The 21,024-nt window shown below is 37.7% G+C and overlaps 1 long non-coding RNA gene across 3 annotated transcripts in view; it reads left to right on the top strand.

Annotated features, from left to right (window-relative positions):
• The window catches only part of LOC146542399 (uncharacterized), a 144,817-nt gene that overhangs the window by 99,515 nt on the left and 24,278 nt on the right, over positions 1-21,024 (top strand). For all 3 annotated transcript variants that reach the window (XR_014880494.1, XR_014880493.1, XR_014880495.1), the window contains exon 2: positions 5,366-5,477. This is a non-coding gene — a long non-coding RNA (uncharacterized LOC146542399). The remainder of the gene's footprint in view (positions 1-5,365; positions 5,478-21,024) is intronic.

The raw sequence follows: 21,024 nt of genomic DNA, 5'->3' as shown, positions 1-21,024 counted from the left end.
AGAGATAAGAGTCTAGTCTTGGCTGTATTGGAATCAAGAGAAATTTCCTAATGATCTAAGTGGAAGTATTATCTTCCAGATCAGCCTACAGGACCTTTCTCTCAAAGAATTTTCTTAAATTTCATCCTTGGTCTATCTCACTAACATTTTAGTTGTGTTGTTTCTGATTTTTTTGTTGTTGATGGTAGTTTGGCTTCCTTCCTTCCTTCCTTCCTTTCCTCCCTCCCTTCCTTCCTTCCTTCCTTCCTTCCTTCCTTCCTTTCCTTCCTCCCTTCCTTCCTTCCTTCCTTCCTTCCTTCCTTCCTTCCTTCCTTCCTTCCTTCCTTCCTTCCTTCCTTCCTTCCCTCCTTCCTTCCTTCCTTCCTTCCTTCCTTCCTTCCTTCCTTCCTTCCTTCTTCCTTCCTTCCTTCCTTCCTTCCTTCCTTCCTTCCTTCCTTCCTTCCTTCCTTCCTTCCTTCCTTCCTTCCTTCCTTCCTTCCTTCCTTCCTTCCTTCCCTTCTTCCTTCCCTCCTTCCTTCCCTCCTTCCCTCCTTCCCTCCTTTCCTCCTTCCTTCTTTCTTTCCCTCCTTCCTTCCCTCCCTCCTTGCTTCACCCCTTCCTCCCTTCCCCCCAAATGTGAAAATTCTAATGGTTTCCTGCATGCAAATAGCTTGAAGGATGAGTAATAGCATCAAGGATGACTAATAGCATCAATCACTTTAGGTTTACTTGAAGTTTAACTGGAATACCCAAAAGGGCTCTCTGGTTCCATTCAGACTTGGGTGTTTTCCAGCATCAGCATCTGTACACTTACAGTTTGTACTACTTCACCACGAGCACTACAATTGCTTCTAGAAAAGAGAAGTACTTGCTATGAAATCATAGAATTATGTAGAATTCAAATTTCTAGTGGTTTCAGTCTGAAACTGAAAAATACAGTTGTTTTAAGTTTCATATTTCATCAAGTTTTTATAAAGTGAGTGTAAAATTTCCTTATTTTCTTGTTGTCCTGGTTTCAGCAGAATTCATAGCACAATGATGTATTTGTTGTAGCTGAGTGATGGGACTGGACTGGACTGCTTGATAGAAGAGCAACTGCCTTTATAACAAAGCACCAACAGACAGAGTGGGGCCAAGGCTGTAGGCTTGAATTAGACACAGGGCTGTTGTCATTTGACATCACTATAAAGCTGTGGGGAGTTGGATGGAGGAAGCTGTTTGGGGATTGGCTGGTGTTGGCTGGTCTGTGGGTATTGTTAGCTGAATGTCAGTAAGGGTGTGGTGAGCAATTATTTTGTGAATATATATATACAGAGATATATATATATATGGTTATGATAGTATTTTTTTTTTCCATTTTACTTTTCCGTCTTATTAAATGGATTTAATCTCAACCCACATGTTCTGTTTTGTTTCCAATTCCCTCCCTCATCCCACTTGGGGGATAAGTGAACAGCTGTGTGGTGCTGAGCTGCCTACTGGCTTAAACCACAATAATTCATTTGGTAATTCTACGGTTAAGTAACTGATACAAATGTGGATTAGCTCTGGGTTTGGTCTGGCACCTGGCTCATTCCAATCACTCTTATGAAGGAAAACCTCTCATGGCTTTGCTGAGAGTTCTGTTTATATACTGAATGTTGGAAAGCCCTGTCATTAGAAATATGCATAAGCCAAGATATATGTAAATCTCATGGTTTCATTCATATGAAATACCAATTGAAATCACTTGGAAAGAAATCTCTATAAATTCTGCTTACATTAAATGATATTACACACACACATACAAGGAGAGTGTAAGGTACTTCATTATTTGACAAGTAGTGGAAATGTGTCATTGAGAGAAAAAAATACTTTCATTTACAGTATTCAAAATTATAATAAATAATTTGTTTTAAAGTGCAAAAGTTCGTATTAGGAGAAATGTCCTTTCGAAAAGTGTGATGTCATTTTTTGTCTCTGGTGTTTTTTTTCTTTTCTCTCTCTCTCTTTTTTTTTTTTTTTAGAATTCAATAAAGCCCACTTTTTCCATGTTCCTGAGGACACCATTATCAACACATAATCACAGTGGGGAAGGTGTCATCAGTTATGTGATAGTCATGAGAGATATTAAGTCACCCAATTGATTTTTGCTGTTCTTTACAAAAAGCTTTCCATTATCTTCAGGTTTAAAAGCTTTTCCTTCATTCCAGGCTAGAAAACACTGTCTTTACTCTTGGTAAGACTGAACTCAGACCAACTACTTTGCTACTGACAGCCTGAAAATTATCACTGTTAGAGTTCTTCCTTCGTAGATTACCACAACCACTCAGCAACTCTGTGGGAAATAGCTAACAATTTTAGTTATATTGCCATTTTTTTCTAAGCTTGTCTCCGGATAAATTTCCGTATCAACGTGATATATTCAACATGATGATTTTAACACAATATGTATTTAGCGTACAGGATTTAAGAAAAAAGTTTAGAATATCAATCTGTCCTCTTCTTGGGTAAAAGTTGTTATATGTTTTCTTTCTAACTGCTGCTTAGGATTTTCAGTAAGGCTTTTTTTTTTTTTTTTTTTTTTTAGATTTGTTTCCATATACTTTTGATCTGTTTTTTGCTTTTTGATTTGTGAGTTATAACAGTGAAAAAAGGAAATCATTTAAATTGAAAAAGAATTAGACTGTTTCTTGAAGTTCCTCTTGGGCCTTCTTTGTTGGCTGGCTGTTTTAAACTGTTTGTCATTATGTAATAACAAAATGCTGCAATACGACAACATCACATTAAATTTATTTGCAAAATTTAAGATTGTGCTAATTTTAACCTTATTTATCTTGTTATAAAGTGAGCTGTTGGATCACAAGTGAAAATGAGAGCAATGTTATAAGTATATATGTATATATAATCCTGATATATATAATTATACATATCATATATATATATAATCCTGACATTATAGAAATATTACATATTTAGTTAGTTATGCTGCAATAGTCACAGCACTGAATCACTATCTGTACATAAGTGTACTAATAATGTCCTTAGTTTTTATTACTACCTGAAGAAGGCTTTATCTTAAAGGTATATAAAAATATTCATTTGAAACACTAAATTTGATTGGGTATTTCATAGCTATATTTCCTAACAAGAAAGGAAGAGATTTCATCACCTTTGTCTTATTTCTAATTAAAAGAAGAAAGAAGGTAAACTTGCAGATCTATTAATTTTTCCAATGACCAGACCATTATTAAGCAGTTACCTTATTTTATCGAAAGTTTATTTTATGCTTGGAAGTAGTACAAAGGAAATTCTTATCTCTTACAATCTAACCACAATTGATAAAGGATTCATCATGTTAATCATAGACAGATTTCTGTAATTGCCCTGTTGAAAGGATACTGTGTGGTGCAGAGTATCATTTGTAATATACATCATGTATGTGAATAATGAAGGTATGGTATAGAGTTTTATTCTTTTGAATGTAAAAAATATGAAAAAACTATTACCTGTTTTTTATTGCTTTTAGCCTTCTAGGTGAGAGAATGATGTATTTACTTTTCTGCTTACAGCAGGGAACTTGCATAGGAAAAACTCAAGACATTCATACATGATTTTATATATATGACAGTACCTCACTGTATGTGTCTCTGTCTGTAATGAATTTCATGAGTAATTAACAATTTTCTCCAGATCAAGGGATCAACAGAAAATATTGACTAGCAATCATCATTTTGCATAGTTGTGGTTTTATTCCTTCTTCTGATTCTGACAAGAATCAGACGTTTGGACTGGATGATCTTTCAGGTCTTTTCCAACCTTGGTGATTCTATGATTCTATGATTCCATGATTCTAAGATGAAGAAGTTTTCTTAGTCCTTGCTATTCCTTACACTTTTTCCTGTTTCAGTTGTAGGTTTCTTTGGATAGATTCCATGTGTTGATATGATTTGATATAACATAGCAGCCATAGTTTCACTTGGTATTTAAATACATGTATTGAGAAAGGAAAAAAAAAAAAAAAAAAGAAAAAAAAAGAGTATGTATCAGTGTTTTAGAGTAAGGCTTGATAAAACTGATTAAATAAGAATCTAATCCCAGTGTTAGTCCTGATTTACTTTCACCTAGGTTTTAACAGTTGCAGTGTAAAACTAATACTATTGATTTTATTTATCACTATCTGTATATAAGTGATCTTATTTGCTTATGTGTAGATTTTTTGGAATGAGAAAGAAACCTGATTTTTCTCAGGTGTTTTGAGAAGAAACACTCAAGACTCCATTGTTTGAAGTAAACACAATTCATAGCTTCACAAAGCTTAAGATTAGTGTTTTATCCTTTCAAAGTTCTTGTCAAATGTCAGGCAAGCAGATTTCTTTAATTTACCAGGTAATGTGTGTAGAATTAATGGATATTTTATAAACAAAATGATACTTGTGTCTATAGACTTTTTCTGGTTAAGTTATGAATCACTCCCCTTAACAGAACATGTAAGAGAATTAAAGAAGTTAACTTTGGTACAAAGAAAATATTCCAAACAAGTGGTTTTAAACCAGTGTTACTGAACTACTAATTATGATGTACAACAAATGAATGAAAACCAGAGCAGTGTAAATACTAAAATATGCCAACAGATTAAATGTAATATGTAAATATATAAATAAATTTTAAAAATTCAAGAGGAATGGAAAATATTTTGATGTTGAAATTCTTACAGATATTAAGCTATTAAGGAACTAAAAAGTGAGGTCTGGCAATTAAGATCAAGAGAGACCTCTAAGGTCAGATATTAGGATACAAAAAAAGAGTTGCTCACAGCTCCTGGAAGAGAGCTTCTACATAAACATGAGATCAGAGAGAAAGTAATTATAGTGATTATAAAAGGAAGTACTGATTTATTTATTTATTTATTTATTTATTAATGTATGGGCAGTCTGTCTTTAACTTTCACTTGTTTTCATAACATCTGGTTACTTCAACCACCTTGATTTTGTCCTGTGTTTAGTTCTTGAAGTGCAGATCAAAACTGTGTCCTTTTGATAGACTTTCTGACCAAAGGAAATCACCATTTCCATTGATTCTTGTTCCCTTGTAATTTCTTTGGCTAGCTGAAGCTAGTGGCCTTAAAATACTGTACCTCCTTATAAGAGTACATATATATCAAAAGTTTAATAATAAGCACAGCATCCTTTCCGAATGTGTGCATTAGTTCCTTGTTATCATTTTACATCTTATCTGCCTTCTAACAATCGTGTACGTACTAATATGCGTGTTCTTCTATTTGACCTAGAAGCTCTGCATTCATCTACTGCCACAGATTAGTCAGTAGTCACCTGTGTCAACAGATATTTGTTTCTTGCTAAACTAAACTCCTGTTTCACTCTTTTTTTTTTTTTTCTTTTTTAAGGTTTGCTATCTCTTACTGCTTATTCAGTAGCTCTTTCCATAGCTTCCTGGGGCCTCTGATCACCATCTGCTATGGCGTTGTCTTTCTTCCCACATATCAAAACACCAGCCAGGTAAGTTTTTGTATTACTTCAGGTTCAATAGCCTTCTATAAGCACGTTTTCCTTTGAAATGCTTCAAGTGCGAGACTCCACCTGACCAGTAGCCTGAAAAGACTGAAGACTGAATGAGTACCCTATCTGGAGTAAAGAAATGTTTGGTACTAGCTATATTCTTTCAGCCAGTCTTCCTTGAGAAAGCAGAAGATTCTGCCATTTTATTTTTTTTTCCCAAAAACTTATTTTGGGTGAGCATCTAGCACATCATGCTCTAAGGTTCCCAGAGCAACAAATTGACTCAGGACCTCTCTTCTCTTTCTCCAGGCAAACTGAGCACTCTGTGGGGCAGGTAATTGGGTTCTTCATGCTTTTTTCAGACTGTATTTTGAAAGCTTTCTTATTCCCTGGAAGCTGTCCTCAAACACCTCAGCAGTTGTTTTGGTTCCCTGCCCTGAATAAATTGCAACTGAAATCTGACATTGATTTCTACATTCTTGGTCAGAAAGAAGTGACATGATGTAGTGTTGTTATTTAGCCAGAAGGCTTTTCCTGTGCCTACACAGCATCTCTGTACTCATTCATCTGCCTTTCTGTATCTCTCTTGTTTTTCTGTGCTTAATTCTCTGATGGTGGCAAGTAGCTGAAAATGGGGAAGTGCAGATGTGGCTTTGAGGCCATTGTGTTCAGCTAGTTCGACTTTGCTTCTGGCACTAACAGTATGTCACCTTTCTTACTTTCAGCAGCTACATCAAATTACTGTTTTGTGTTGGATGAGTCTTACATACTATGCAAATTTCATATTAGTTTATAGTTGTCACAAATAATTTATTCGTGGGTTTGTTGACTCTAATATCTTCATTAAATTCCATTGTTTTTTATGTGCTCATGCAGACTCATTAATACATAAATCATAATGGAGACTGTAATGCGTTAATGGATATACTGACTAAAATCTTTTCTTTGTGTAATATGTGACTTCCTCATTCATTTAAATGGTTAATCTGATTTAGATTATTTAAACCTTTTTTATATTTATATATCTGAAGTGCAATCCAGATAATACTGTTATTAATTTACATTTGTATTACATATAAGAAGTACACAATTGTGATAACAAATAATTATGTGCCAAATTAATTAAGTGGATGCTAGGAGTTCAGGGACTCCCAAAGGATAGCAAATGACAATCAGAACAGACAGCTGAGCTTAGGTTTATCCAAACAGTGCAGGAAAGCAGGTTTATATTTGTAGAAAACACCAAGGAAATGCTATTCAGTGTTCCCTGATAAGTTCTAAGAAGAAGTTGCTGAACACAAATAAACTTTATTATTTCAGACACTTCTAATGGGGGCAAATGTGGCATATTTCCAGACAAGTGTCTGAGGACATTGGACAGGAAAAAAAAGCTAACTTTTGTAAAGAAAAGGGAGACTGAAAACCTCTCTGTTAAATGATGTGGACACTGCAAGAAATTTCATATATTAAAATCAGAATCATCTATACTTTAGATTTCTTATTAGCAAAAACTTGCTTGAAATATAGTTGAAGAATTTCTTTCTGGGTAGCCAAAAACTTTGCGATTAACTTGGGAGTAATTAGTTTGGAGAATTTGAGTGGAAAGTTACAAGAAGGTAAACACCTGGGAAATCTTGATTTAAATAAGAGATAGTGCTCTATACACACAACCCTCATAGGAGGATGGTAGAGCTAACCTATTTCTACACTACCTCTTCAGAAAAACTTCAGATATCGTATCCCTAAAATCTCATACACAAAGATTATTTTGCTCACTATTTTCTGCTGTAGGTCACAAAACAAAGAAATGTAAAAGAGCAGAAGGAAGATATAAAGATATGAAGAGTCATTCCCAGAGGGTTGTATCTTATCTTGTGAAACTCCACCTCCTTCTCATACTCTTCTGACTAGACATTTAAGACGGATGGAGGAACAAAAGTATAGAGCACTATGAAGAGAATTGTGTCAACAATGCCATGCATGTTTATGGTTGACACAAGTTAGAGAAATTGCCATAAGTTTGCTATACCTACTGGAAGGAAAAAAGAACGTGGTTCCAAGTTCTATCCTTTTTTTTTTTTAAGATTTAACAACTTATATTTTTTTAAGATTTAAACAAATCTTATTGTTTAAGATGCACTGCTGAACTAAGTTCTGCTGGTCAAACTGGAGAGCAAGAAAAGGCACAGACAGTGGAAGCAGGAACAGTTAATGTGGGAGAAATATAGGGATGCTCTTAGACTGTGTAGGGATGAAATCAGGAAGGCTAAGGCCCAACTATAACTGGACTTGACAAAGAAGAAGAAGAAAGGCTTCAATAGGTGTGTAAATGAGAAAAGTCTAGAAAGGTGTATTCTCCCTAGTAAGCGACACAGGCTAAGCTAGTAACAACAGACAAAGAGAAGTTTAAAGTACTCAATCATTTTTTGCCTCAGCCTTCACTGGCAACTGCTCTTCACAAACCCCTTAAGTGAACTGGTCTGAAGGTGAGAACTGGTGGAAGAACAGCATTCTTCCTACATGAATATCAGGTATGTGACCACCTGAGGAACCTGAACATCCATATTCATTCATATGTGTATGGGTCCCAATGAGATGTATCCTAGAGTCCTAAGGGAATTGGCTGATGTAGTCACCAAACCACTCTCAGCACTCTTTGTAAAGCCATCGTTGTCAGGTGAAGTTCCTGCTGACTTTAAAAAGACAATACATCACCCATTTTTAAGAAAGATAGAAAGAACAATCCTGAGAACTATGACCTGTCAGCCAGGGAAAATCAAGGAACAGATCATCCTTGAAGCTATGCTTAGCATAACAACAAGCATGACTTGCTTTCCACAAGATTTTCTTATATTCTTTCCTCAAATGAAAAATTTTGTTCATAAATCTTACTGATTACCACAGTAAAATTCTTCTTTTTTTTTTTTTTCTTTTTCTTTGGTTTGTTTTTATCCACTTCTTACGTACTTTATCAGAGTATTTTCTGCAACTGGTTAGCTGGTGACCTTGGTTGGTGCTTACTTGAAACAACAGTGCTTTGTAAAGGATAGAACGAGAGGTAGTTCAATTATAGCACTAGCTCTGTTTGAACAATTACTTAAGTTAAAAATTGATGATTGAACTGAGTTTGACATTCTGTAAAGTTGAGCAATGCATAGCATCAAAGACAAATTCAGCTCTAATCGCAGAGTCATAGAAATGGAGGGGACCTCAAGAGATTGTCAAATCTGATCTCTCTACTAGAGCAGTTCCCCTACAATAGGTTGAGCAGGCAGGCACCCATATCTTCAGAGAAGGAGACTCCACAACCCCTCAGGGTAGCCTGCTTCAGTGCTTCTTCACTTTTAACAAAATGTATCTGCATGTTTGGATGGAATTTCCTTTGTTCATATTTTAGGCCACTGCTCCTTGCCCTATCACCACACGGCCCCTAGAAGAAGTACTAAGCCTCATCAGGTTTCTCCTTGCCCAGCGCTCCAGTCTGTTCAAGTCTTGTTGAATGGTAGCACAACATTTTGGTTTGTCAGCCACCACCAACCACCCAGCTTTGTATCATCAGCAAACTTGCTGAGAGTGCACTCTAATCCCTTCAGCCAGGTTGCTGATGAAAATGCTGAACAAGACTAGACTCAGCACCAACCCCAGGGGAACATCGCTAGTTACTGGCTTTCAATCAGACTCTGAGGTGCTGCTGACAACCCTCTGACCTAAGCCAGTCATAGAATTACTCGGGTTGGAAGTGACCTCAAGGATCATCAAGTCCAACCGCAGCCTAACTATAGTACCCTAACTCTAACCCTCTGCTAAATCACATCTCCGAGCACCACATTCAAACAGCTCTTAAACACATCCAGAGATGGTGACTCAACCACCTCCCTCCCTGGAGAGCCTATTCCAGTGCTTAACAACCCTTTCTGTAAATAAGTGTTTCCTGATATCCAGCCTAAACTTACGCTGGCACAACTTGAGGCCATTTCTCCTCATTCTGTCATCTGTCACCAGTGAGAAGAGACCAGTCCCGCTCTGCTGTAAGCAGCTTTCAGGTATTGGAAGAGAGCAATAAGGTCTCCCCTCAGCCTTCTTTTCCCCAGACTGAAAACCCCCAGTTCCTTCAGTCTCTCCTCGTAGGGCATATCTCCAAGCCCATCACCAGCCTTGTTGCCCTTCTTTGGACCTGCTGCAGCACCTCCATGTCCTTTCTGTACTGAGGTGTCCAAAACTGAACACAGTACTCAAGATGAGGCCTCACCAATGTTGAGTCCAAGGGTAGAATGACTTGCCCAGTCCTGCTCACCACACTATTTCCAAGACAAGCCAGGATGCCATTGGCCTTCTTGGCCACCTGGTCTCACTGCTGGCTCACATTCAGCCGACTGTCCATCAAAACACCAAAGTCCCTTTCCATCAGGCAGCTTTCCAGCCACACCTCCCCAAGCTTGTAGGGTTGCCTGGGGTTGTTGTGACCAAAATGCAGGACCCGGGATATACCATCATCCTTTCCTTTTTATAAGAGACAAGGATGAAATCTGGTCTCCAATTGCAGTATGTGCTTTCAGATTGCTTACGCTGCATTTTCAGGCATTTGTTCATCCCCAAGATTTTGTCTGTTTCTCATCATAACCATACATTAGATGATCAAATTAAAGACTCACAGGCAATGTTATTTCTGGTTTTATCTGCCTTACAAGTTGTCACTTTTCTACATCTGTAAAGTCTGGCACAAAAATAAAATACATGTTTGCATGTAGGTTTTATCAACGAGTCCCGCAGAAACTTGTCAGTGCTTACTGACATATATCCTATTGCTTTGTCTTTTGTATCTGAAAGGATCTAACTTCCTGGTGCCAAACTTTTATTATGTACTCTTTGAGAAAGTAGCAGTGTTTGTCAGTGAATTAACAACTGAGCCATGTGAGCACAGATGTTTTCCAAAGGATCCATCATTTGATACCTCTAATAAATGTGCATGAAAATGACATGCTTCTGTTTGATCATTGATGAATGACATTATTCTGTTGCTTTATTGACGAATGTGCTCTCAGAAAAATGAACATGAACAAACAAATCATCAAAGCAAAACAATAAAGCCAAGGCAAAACAAAGGAAACCAACATGGCAAATCTGAACCCCCAAGCCTCCTGTGTAAATAATCAAAAGGAAGTATATTAAAGAAATAGTTAAGAAAGATTACATAATGTCTACCAATTGTGAACAGACTTGAAAAGAGCTCTGCAAAAAACTATGAATATCATTTTCAGGACAGCACAAAACTCAAAATATGGGAACTCAAGTGACATTACCAGGAGCTGCTTGAATGTAAGTTTCTTTTCATTGAAAAAAACTGCGAAATCTGTTAGAATCCACTTTAATAGATTTGATTAGTAGATTAGTAGACCTTACATTATAAATTTAATACTATATAGTGTAGTATACTCAAAGATATTTTTAAGAAACCTGGGGGAAGTAAACATAAAATACTGCATAAAAGCAGATAAGAGTTTTACAGTATACTTCTAACCTATTAACCTTCTATAGACTTCTCTGGATTGAGTCAAGAGTTTCAGGTGAAAAGAACAAAGATTTACCGGAGTTCTTTTGGCAGAAGAAATGATGTACGTATATTCTCTACTCCAACTTCCTAAATTATAATTCCTGGTCAGGGGAATACATTGCATGCATGAAAAATAGGTTTTCAATACATGGAGTTTAAAGTTACCCTTGCCTCTGAATTTAATCCTGACATATTATTTTAATGCATTTACCAGAATGAGTGAGAAATAGAAGTAATGTTATCTTTGAAAATTTCCTACCTATTTTATGGATATTTTACTTCACTAAAAGGAGATATTGTTGTTTATATTAATACAAACACATGCAGTAACTGCGTGACTCTACTGTAGACGAGCAATCTGATCCTTAAAGACACTGTATTCTAAATGGAAACAACAAACAGCCATTAAAAATAAGCAAATATATAAATAAAAGGCAAAAGAAAGGAAATCATTTCATTATTACATAGACCTTCCATAATGATATGGTAATGAAGGAACTACTTAAGTGTTTGTTTTTCCTTAATTAGACTTGAGGATTTCATGTGATCTTATTTTAAGGATCATTTTAAAGAGAAATAGTTTCCCAGTCTTGAATTTGTGGAGACTCTTAGAAAGTATGTGGTTTGAATTGAACATATAGCCCATAACACCAGTTAAGCCATTGCTCTTCCTGATATTTCATACAGATGTGGGACTAATGTTTATTCTTTTTGATGTTTAAGCATGTGCCAAACATATTTCTCATGTTATTTAACATCCATATTTTGTATAATTTGTGAGGCTGAATGGAACTCAGAGTTTTGGAGTTTTTGTAACAACCTCTGTTCTTGTACAACTTTCACACACCACTGGAAGATATTAAATCACTTTTTTTTTTCCCCCAAATATTCCAGTTTTCCAGAACATTATTCCGTACTGACAGATCATAAGGAAAATTCCTGGTATATATATATATTGATTGTATTAACTACAGCAGACCTAGAGTCCTAATGAAGACAGAGGTCATAAATTACACAAAATAAGTATATTTTAAAACTTTAAATAGAGGATCCATTATTGCTAAATAGTCTTGCAACTGGTCTCACTAGCTGCATTCCTTCACACTTAATTTTTTAAAAATATAATAATAATTATTATTTTTTCCCTCTTTCTCTATTTTTGTCTTATTCCTGGATAAGGTAGGACAGAACACAACATGAGGGAAAGGAGAATGTTGAATTTCCATTGATTTACAGGCTCTCTACTTATTGTGGTTTGGGGCTTAAATCTGTGCTTCATTCAGATCTGCATTCCTCCTGTTATTTTATGGGAAAAGCAGAAATAATGGGAATTTGAAGTACACTAAAATTGAAAAAAAACTGCTGATCTTTTTTCCACATGTTTATATACCCATTAGAAAGACTTAGAATGTATCCTTCATTTTTCTTAGATGTTTTAGATTTCATAGAATGTGTCTGTTGAAAAAAAAAAAACACAAAAACAAAACCAGACATCAACAATAAAAGATAAATACAGATGTCCATCTCCTGATTCAGGTTTATTCAAGTCTCTGTGTCACAGAGACATTATGAGCAATATTGATTTTCCTGGCCTCAGATAAGCAATGTGAACTTTGTCTAGATTTATCCTTGCCTTAAATTTACCATAAATTTCATATGTGCCAATATTCTATATTTGAATGCCTTGTGCACATTAGCAATATTGGAATATCATACTGCATTAAGCATTGTTGCTGTTTCATGTAGGCACCAGTGACACAGCTGTGAGCAATCTAAAGAATATTAAGAGTGACTTGAAGGTACTGGGAGCAGAAATGAAGAGCTCAGGAGTGTAGGTAATCTTTTCATCTGTCCTCCCAGTATAAGGAGTGGGGAAGGAACAGTTGATAAAATTGAGAAAATCAATAAAAAGTTAAGTGAGTGGTGTCCTGTTCAGGGCTTCAGCTACATATGCCACAGAATTAGCTTTGAGAAATCTGACTGAAGGGGTAGAACATCTTTGGCAACAAACTTTCAAGCTTAGTCAGGAAGGCTTTAGACCAGAGTTACTGGAAAGGGAGATCCTCAACCCCTTCCACTTTGAGGCCAATGACAGCAATGGATGCTCTGGGCCTGGAGTAGGATCACAGGCCAGGAATATGTACCTGAAGTGAAGGACAAAAGAACTCCAAATGGTAAATCAGCTTGAGGCCCAACTTAAATGCCTGTGCACTAATGCAAGCAGCACAGGGAACAAGAAGGCTTATAGGTGTGCAAATGCCTACATGGCTATGATGTCATTCACATAATTGAGACATGGTGGAATGGCTCGCATGACTAGAGAACAGAAATAGATGGATATAAACTTTTAAGGAAAGACAGTTGGGGAAAAGTGGAAGAGCTGTTGCCCTCTATATCATTAACCATCTGGAGTCCATGGAGCAACTCTTGTGGATGGATGAGGAGATGATAGAGAGCTTATGGGTCAGGGTTAAGGAAGGGTGGGGGATGGAGACATCATAGTGGGGCTCTGCTGCAGGCCACCTGACCAGGAAGACCAAATGAACGAGGCTCTCTATAAACAGACAGAAACAGCTTGACATTCACAAGCTGTCATGGGAGATTTCACCTGCCCCAGTATCTTTTGGAAGGAACACACAACAAGAAACCAGAAATCAAAAGAGGTTCGGGGAATGCATTAATGATAACTTCCTCTTCTGAATGGTACGGGAACCCACAAGAAAAGGTGCTTTGTTGGACCTTGTCATCTTCAGCAAGGAAGAGCTGGTGAGTAATTTGAAGATCAACAGCAGTCTTGGCTGCAGCAATCATGAAATGAGTTCAAGATTCTTAGGGCTTCAAAGAAGATGTGTAGTAAACTCAGTACTCTGGACGTCAAGAGAGCTGTCCCACACAACATCCTAGTCAATAAATTGAATGAATATGAGTTTGATGGACAAACTACTTGCTGGATAAAAAACTAGCTGGATAGTTGCACTCACAGAGTTACAGTCAATAGCTCAATGTTTGAATGGGGACAGGCAGTAAACGGGGTTCCTCAGGCATCAATTCTATTTAACATCTTTTTAGGTGACATGGATGAATGGAATTGAACGCACTCTCAGTGCATTCTCAATCTCAATCTCATAGATAACAACAAGCTGCATGGGATGATATAATAGAAGGAAGGGATGCCATCCTGAGAGATCTGGACTGGCTTGAGAGGTGGGCCCATGCCAATCTAATGAAGTTCAACAAAGCCAATGCAAGCTTCTGTACCTGAATCAGGGGAAACCTAAGCACAAATACAGACTAAGTGGAGAATGTCTTGAGAGTAGCCCTGAGGAGAAGGATTTGGGAGTATTCTTTGATGTGAAACTCAACATCAGCCAGCAATGCATGCGTACAGCAGAGAAGGCCAACCACATCCTGGGCTGCATGAAGAAAAGTACGGACAGCAGGTGGAAAGAGGTGATTCTGCCCCTCTACTCTGCTCCAGGTCACCACCTGGAGTACTACATCCAGTTCTTGGGCCTCCAAGGGCATTAAGCTTTTGGAGCTGGTCCAGAAAAGGGCCATGAAAATGATTAGAATGCTGGAGCACTTCCCCTGTGAAGACAGGATAAGAGAGTTGGTAATGTTCATTATGAAAAAGAGAAGGCTCCAGGGTGACCTTATAGTGGTCTTCCAGTACATGAAGGAGGTCTACAGGAAAGATGGTGAGGGACTTTTTACAAGGGAATGTAGCAATAGGATGGGGGTTATCATGGTTTTATGGTTTTTCATTGGTATTTCACATCATGACATCGTACAGTGCTCTAAGAGTTAAAGAGTTAATGCTGCAGTTCCATGGAGTGTTGATATTTCCAGTCTGTTGATCTCAAAAGAATGAACTACAATTCCCAGCACACTTCATTTTTCCATTTCTGTTTTCCATTTGGAGGGAAAGATAAAACAGACTCTTTGTTTTCTATCTGCTTCTCTTACAGCATTAGAGTAAGGACTTTGTTTTTGGAAACTCTCTCATTTTACCTGGTTTATTAGCTTCAATTCCAATCATATTATATTATATTGTGTTATCTCACATTCCACTATTGTATGTAGTACATTAAGTTTTTTTTTTCCCTTAGTCCATTGCCACTGTGTTTCTTCATCCATTCCTTCCCCCACCCCTTCCCTAGGCATGAATCCACGAGTCCCATAGTCCCCTTGTAACCAAACCAGGCTGAACCATCACAGGGGGTAATGTCTTTTAACTGGAAGACAGTGGATTTAGACTAGATATAAGGAAGCAACTCTTCACTGTGAGTGTGCTGAGATACTACAACAGGTTTCCCAGAAAGGTTGTGGATGCCCCCTTCCTGGAGGCGTTCAAGGCCAGACTGGCTGGGTCTGTGAGCAATCTGACTATAGGGGGGCATTTAACTCGTGGTAGGGCTGTTGGAACAAGATGATCTCTAAGGCCTTAGCTCTCCGTGCTTTATAAATAATAAAAGTCATTGATTTCAATGGCAGACATTTTAAACAGTATTCTTTTTAGCTCTGAAAGGTATTTGTTCAACTGACATTTGCTAAAGCAGCTCAGTAACAGGAAGCTTTCCTTATTATATAAAGATCTTTATAATTATTTTGTTGTGTCAGAACACACAAATAGATCAACTTGAGAAAGATAGCATTATATTTAGTTCTTAGTGTGTTCATGTGTTTAAATGTTTTCCTCCCTTTAAAAGTAACTGTAGTTATATGCCTATGGTAAATAATACCAATTCTGTGTGCTATTTAATCCTTATAATTTAGAACACAAGAGCTGTCACAGAAAGCAATAAGCATAATACAGAACAAACTACATGGTTCCAGTGGCTGTGTTGAAACTTTTAGAAAAGCATGGGAAATATTGTTTGCCATAATATTTTAATATTTTATATATGTTTATATTTTTAAGGGCCATTAATATTATTAGGAGATGTTTGCTGAAATAATGCAAAATTGTTTTAAGAAGAGCTGGTGAATATTTGATAGACTCACACAGGAGAAAAATGTCTTTGTCTGAATACTGTTTTATTTGATCTTTTCTTACTGCATCTCCCCAGCTTCTTTCAAAGCACACCAGTTTATGATCCTGGTGGTGAAAAAGTGAAAGGAAATATTTTCAATTCAGCAAACATTGTATCTTTGCATGTTATTGTCATTAACATTGAATATAAATTGCTTTCTACTTATGCTGTGAATGATACATTTCCTCTAAGTGTTTTGCCAGAAAATATTTTTTCGTGAAAAATCCAAATTTCGTGTATGCTGCCTTCATGTGATTCTATGCCATAATCTATTTAAGTGTATGATTTCTCTTTGTTCTTGTTCTTACCTGAAGATGAAGTAAATATCCTGGTTAGAAAAACTGATAAAAAATGAGTATAAGTTATGCTTTGCAACACAATATCACTTCTGAGTGTTGATTCACAGTGAGAGGATTTAGAAAGAATATTAAAGGATTTAAAATTTGTTGCATTTACAATTATAAAAATGAAACCATTTTCTAAGCCATGACTCTGTTTGCACTGCTTTGAAACAGACAATTTACTTACACTGTGTATTGGCTTAAATGAGCCAATCAAACACAGAAACACTCCATCAGTCTTTATCCCAAACTCTGGTTTACTAGAGATTAATACATCATCCTCCTTTACCAATTTGAATGGTATCAGTTGATGTTATGTTAATATATATATGTAATAGATTTTAATTTCTTTCATATTTCTTGAAACTGCAAAAAGCCTAATATTCTCAAAAGAAAAAAAAATACAAAAATGGGAGGAATAAGTATAAAATGATTACTCTTCTCTCTCCTTGTAATAACTAAACAAAATAAGAGAACTATGTTCTGGGAGAAAGACTGCAGACAAAGCCCACATTGTTCCACTTCCCTTTTAGCTTATCACAATTTAATATGTAAATATATTAGCACACACTTCGTTGGAAAAGAGCACTATTATTTCAAACTACAGAAACAGATTGAACTGTAATTTCTTTTTAATTAGTCTTTATTTCCCACTGGTGGAACTCACAATTCTCATGAGCACTTGCTGGGTTTTTTTTTTTTTTTTTGGCTAGGAAGCTTGCATGTTCCAAGCTTTCACTGATGAAGATTCTCATTTACCTTAATGTAGTGAGTGCTGGGGTTTTCTATGCATATAGATCTCATATAGTTGTCTATACTGATGAATGTCATTTTGAATGACACGTTGCAGCTCTCAAGTTGATTGGATGTGAGCCCAAGGGCATAAGTACTAGGCAAAGATGATTTTGCTAGGACAGTTTGCATAACAAGCAACTGTCATCTCATTAGCAAGCATAGGCATTTTTGCCACATGCTGTTTAACACATCATCACACCTGTTCACACCTCATTGTCCCAAGAATTCAGTTAAACAGCTTTCTGTTGGCTTTATTTTTTTATTCTTTACTGAGAATGGACTATTCTCTGCCAGATTTAGAGATGTGAGATGAGTGCAGTTCAAGCTTCAAAACATGTGCTGTGAGTTCTGTTCCAAGGGGGCTGAAGAGCAGGATTATGATTTGAATAATAGCCAGCATCAGAAACTGCTTTATAACTCTTCCTGCTAGTGGCTATTCTTTTGGAGATTCTATTATCTGTCCTCACTGTCTATAAAACAGGTTAATTTACCATTGCTCAGATTGATATGTATTCCACCACCTTTTCCTCTACTTACTATGAAATACACTTCACATTCTCAGGAAAATAAATACATATACATGTTTTTACAAAATGAAAGTGTACTGGTTTGGCACTGGTTGTTTCTTCGAAGTGGCATATCCTTTTGTAGCTCAGCCCATTAGCCTGTGCATCAGCTCCAGCCATGGGCTACACATCCTTCTGGAAGGTTATGACCTGCAGGTTGTGCTCTTGTCAGTGCTGCATGGGAACCTGGTCAGCCAATGTGAGCACCTAAAACTTACCTTTCCATAGGGTTGAGAGGAAGTCTTTTGGAGGCAGGGAGCTCCTCCTCCATCTGGACTGCCACAAGTCCATGGGACCACACGGGCTCCATCCTAGGGTGCTGAGGGAGCTGGCGGGGGTGACTGCCAAGCTTCTCTCCACAGATGTGACCTATGCTGGCTCATAGGCAACCTGTTGTCCACCAGATTCTTTTCTACCAAGCTTCTTTCCAGCAGGTTAGCCACTAACCGTACTGATGCATATAGTTATTCCTCCCCAGCTGAAGGACCCTACACTCAGCCTTATGGAACCTCATAAGGTTCCTCTCCACTCAACTCTCCAGCCTATCCAAGTCTTTTTGAATAGCAGCGTAGCCCTCTGGAGTGTCAGCCACTCCTCATCTTTATATCATCAGTAAATTTACTGACAGTGGACTCCATCCCTTCTGACAGGTGATTGAAGGACACGTTGGACAAGATCAGACTCACTGGTCCAGACTGGGGAACATCACATACTTCAAGCCTCCAACTGAACTCTGCACTGCTGATCACAATCCTCTGAGCACTGCCAGTCAGCCATTTCTCAGTCAACATCATTGTCCACTCATCTATCCCACACTTTCTAAGCTTACCTACAAGAATGTTAAGGGAAGTGTCAGAGTATCTTCCTTAACAACCACTGCTCTCTGTTCATTTCCCAGGAAGTCAAGACATCATCATCACTGGTCAAGCATGATTTCCTCTTGGCAAATCCAGACTGACTACTTCTACTGACCTGTTTTCCTTCCACTTCCTTGGAGATGACATTGAGAATAAGCTCACAGCCTACTTAGGGACAGAAGGGAAGCTGATTGTCCTGTATTTTCCTGGATCCTCCTTCTTGTCTTTTTGAAGATTAGCATGACACTTGTATTTTTCCAGTCCTCAGGCATCTCTCCTGTTCTCCATATCCTTTCAAAGATGATAGAAAGTGGTTCAGCAATCACTTCTGCTAGCTTCCTCAGTCTTTGCGCGTGCATCTCATCTAAGCCTTTCTATTTCCGTGTTTTGTTTGTCTAGACAATCTCTAATCAGCTCCTCCTTGACCAAGGGAGGGTCCAAGATCCTGTAGGGTCTGGATTCCTGAGGACCAATCTTAGTAGTAAAGACTGAACGAAAGAAGGCATTCAGTAACTTCATCTTCTCCATGTGATCCATTATCTGTGGGTCCACATTTTCCCTAGTTTTCTTTTTGCTACTCACACACTTATAAAAGCCCTCTTCGTTGTCATTGTTCTCCCTCCCCAGATTTAATTCCAAGTTTTCCTCATTGCATCTCATCATGCCCTGATAATATTACTATATTTTGTTTGAGTTTCCTTGTATATCCTTGCGAGTATCCTGCAACATCTGCCTGATTTCTTACTTTTAGGGATGCATCAGCCTTGAGCTTGGAGGAAATGTTTGAATGTCAACAGACTTCTGTGGGTCCCCAGAGCTTCCGGTACTCTAATCCTGGGGATATCACCAAACAGGGCCTTGAAGCGGTCAAATTTGGCTCTCCCAAAGTCCAGGGTTGCAATCCTACTTATTGTTCTGTTTCTTTCTCTTAAAATCCTGAGTCATAGAATCATAGAATCATGGAATCATAGAATGGCTTGGGTCAAAAAGGACCACAATGATCATCTAGTTCCAACCCCCCTGTTATGTGCAGGGTCGCCAACCACCAGACCAGGCTGCCCAGAGCCACATCCAGCCTGACTTTGAATGCCTCCAGGGATGGTGCATCCACAACCTCCTTGGGCAACCTATTCCAGTGCGTTACCACCCTCTGAGTGGGTTTTGCATCTCATGGTTTCTGCATCTAAAGTTGCCCCAAACTTCACACTCCCAACTAGTCCTTCTTTATTTGTAAAAACAAAGGCTATAAACATATCTTCTTGTTGGCTCCTCTAATATCTGAATTAGAAAGTTATCTTCAGTGCCCTGGAGGAACCTATTGAACTGTATATGCCTGGTTGTTTTGCTTTTCCAGCAGATTTCAGGGTGATCAAAGAATCCAGTGAGAACCAGTGCCTAAGATCATGAGGCTACTTTCAACCATGTGTCAAAAGCTGCATCAATTTCCTCCTCCTAATCAGATGGCTTTCAGTAAGCATCCACATTATGTCACCCATATTAACCTTCCCCTTAATTCTCTTAAGTTCTCCATTTGTTCATCATTCATCTTTAGGCAGATCTCAATACTTTCCAGTTGCTCTCTCACATAAAGAGCAACATCACTATCTTGTTTTGCTGGCTTATCTTTCAAAATAAATAAATAACCATTCATATCTGCATTCCAATCATTCAAGTCCCACCACGTCTCCATGATTTCAATGAAATCATAGTCCTGCAACTGCACATGTATCTCTTATGCTTCTTATTTGTTCCCCATGCTACGTTTATAGTCATAAAGGCATGTCAGAGAGGAAAGGGAAGTGGAGAATTGAAATTTCCCTAGAGGGCTGCAAGAGAATCCCCTATAATTATACTCACTCTTAAGGCAGTCGGCCTTCTGGCTTCTGTCATGGTAGGCAGGTAAAGAATGCTTGTTATTGTCTTGGTTGATCTGATGTATTCCCCAGTTAGTTGCAATATTGTGAGCACTGCCATTTTGGACCCTGCCCCCAAGTCCTTCAGTTTAGAGCTGACCTCACAGAGTAAGCCAACGTGCTTGTAAAGATTGCCATGCCTCTTCTAGATGGGTGGATCCCATCCCTCCATAACAGATTATATTCTTCACAGGAATTACCATTGTCATAAAAAACAAGTGCTGGCACTAGCCATGTAACTAGAAGTTGATATGCATTATATTTCTGGCTGTTCACCCTCCCCACTTCTTTTTGTCATGTAGCATTTCTCTGTGTATCAGAACAGTGGAATAGACAGCAGTAGCAGCTATGTACAGTGAATAAAGTCTGAAATTTTCCATTGCTTTGATTCACAGACATATTGATGCCTACCAAATTTATTTTGTTCACCTCTCTGCATGTTGTCATAATCAAGTAGAAAACACGAGTAGAGTAGCAAATGAGTTATATCT

This window comes from Meleagris gallopavo, chromosome Z, assembly GCF_905368555.1.
Source record: "Meleagris gallopavo chromosome Z, MGAL_WU_HG_1.1, whole genome shotgun sequence".
Classification (NCBI taxonomy): Eukaryota; Metazoa; Chordata; class Aves; order Galliformes; family Phasianidae; genus Meleagris; species Meleagris gallopavo.
Note: the sequence above shows the minus strand (reverse complement) of the source record. Positions and strands in the feature narration are given on the sequence as shown.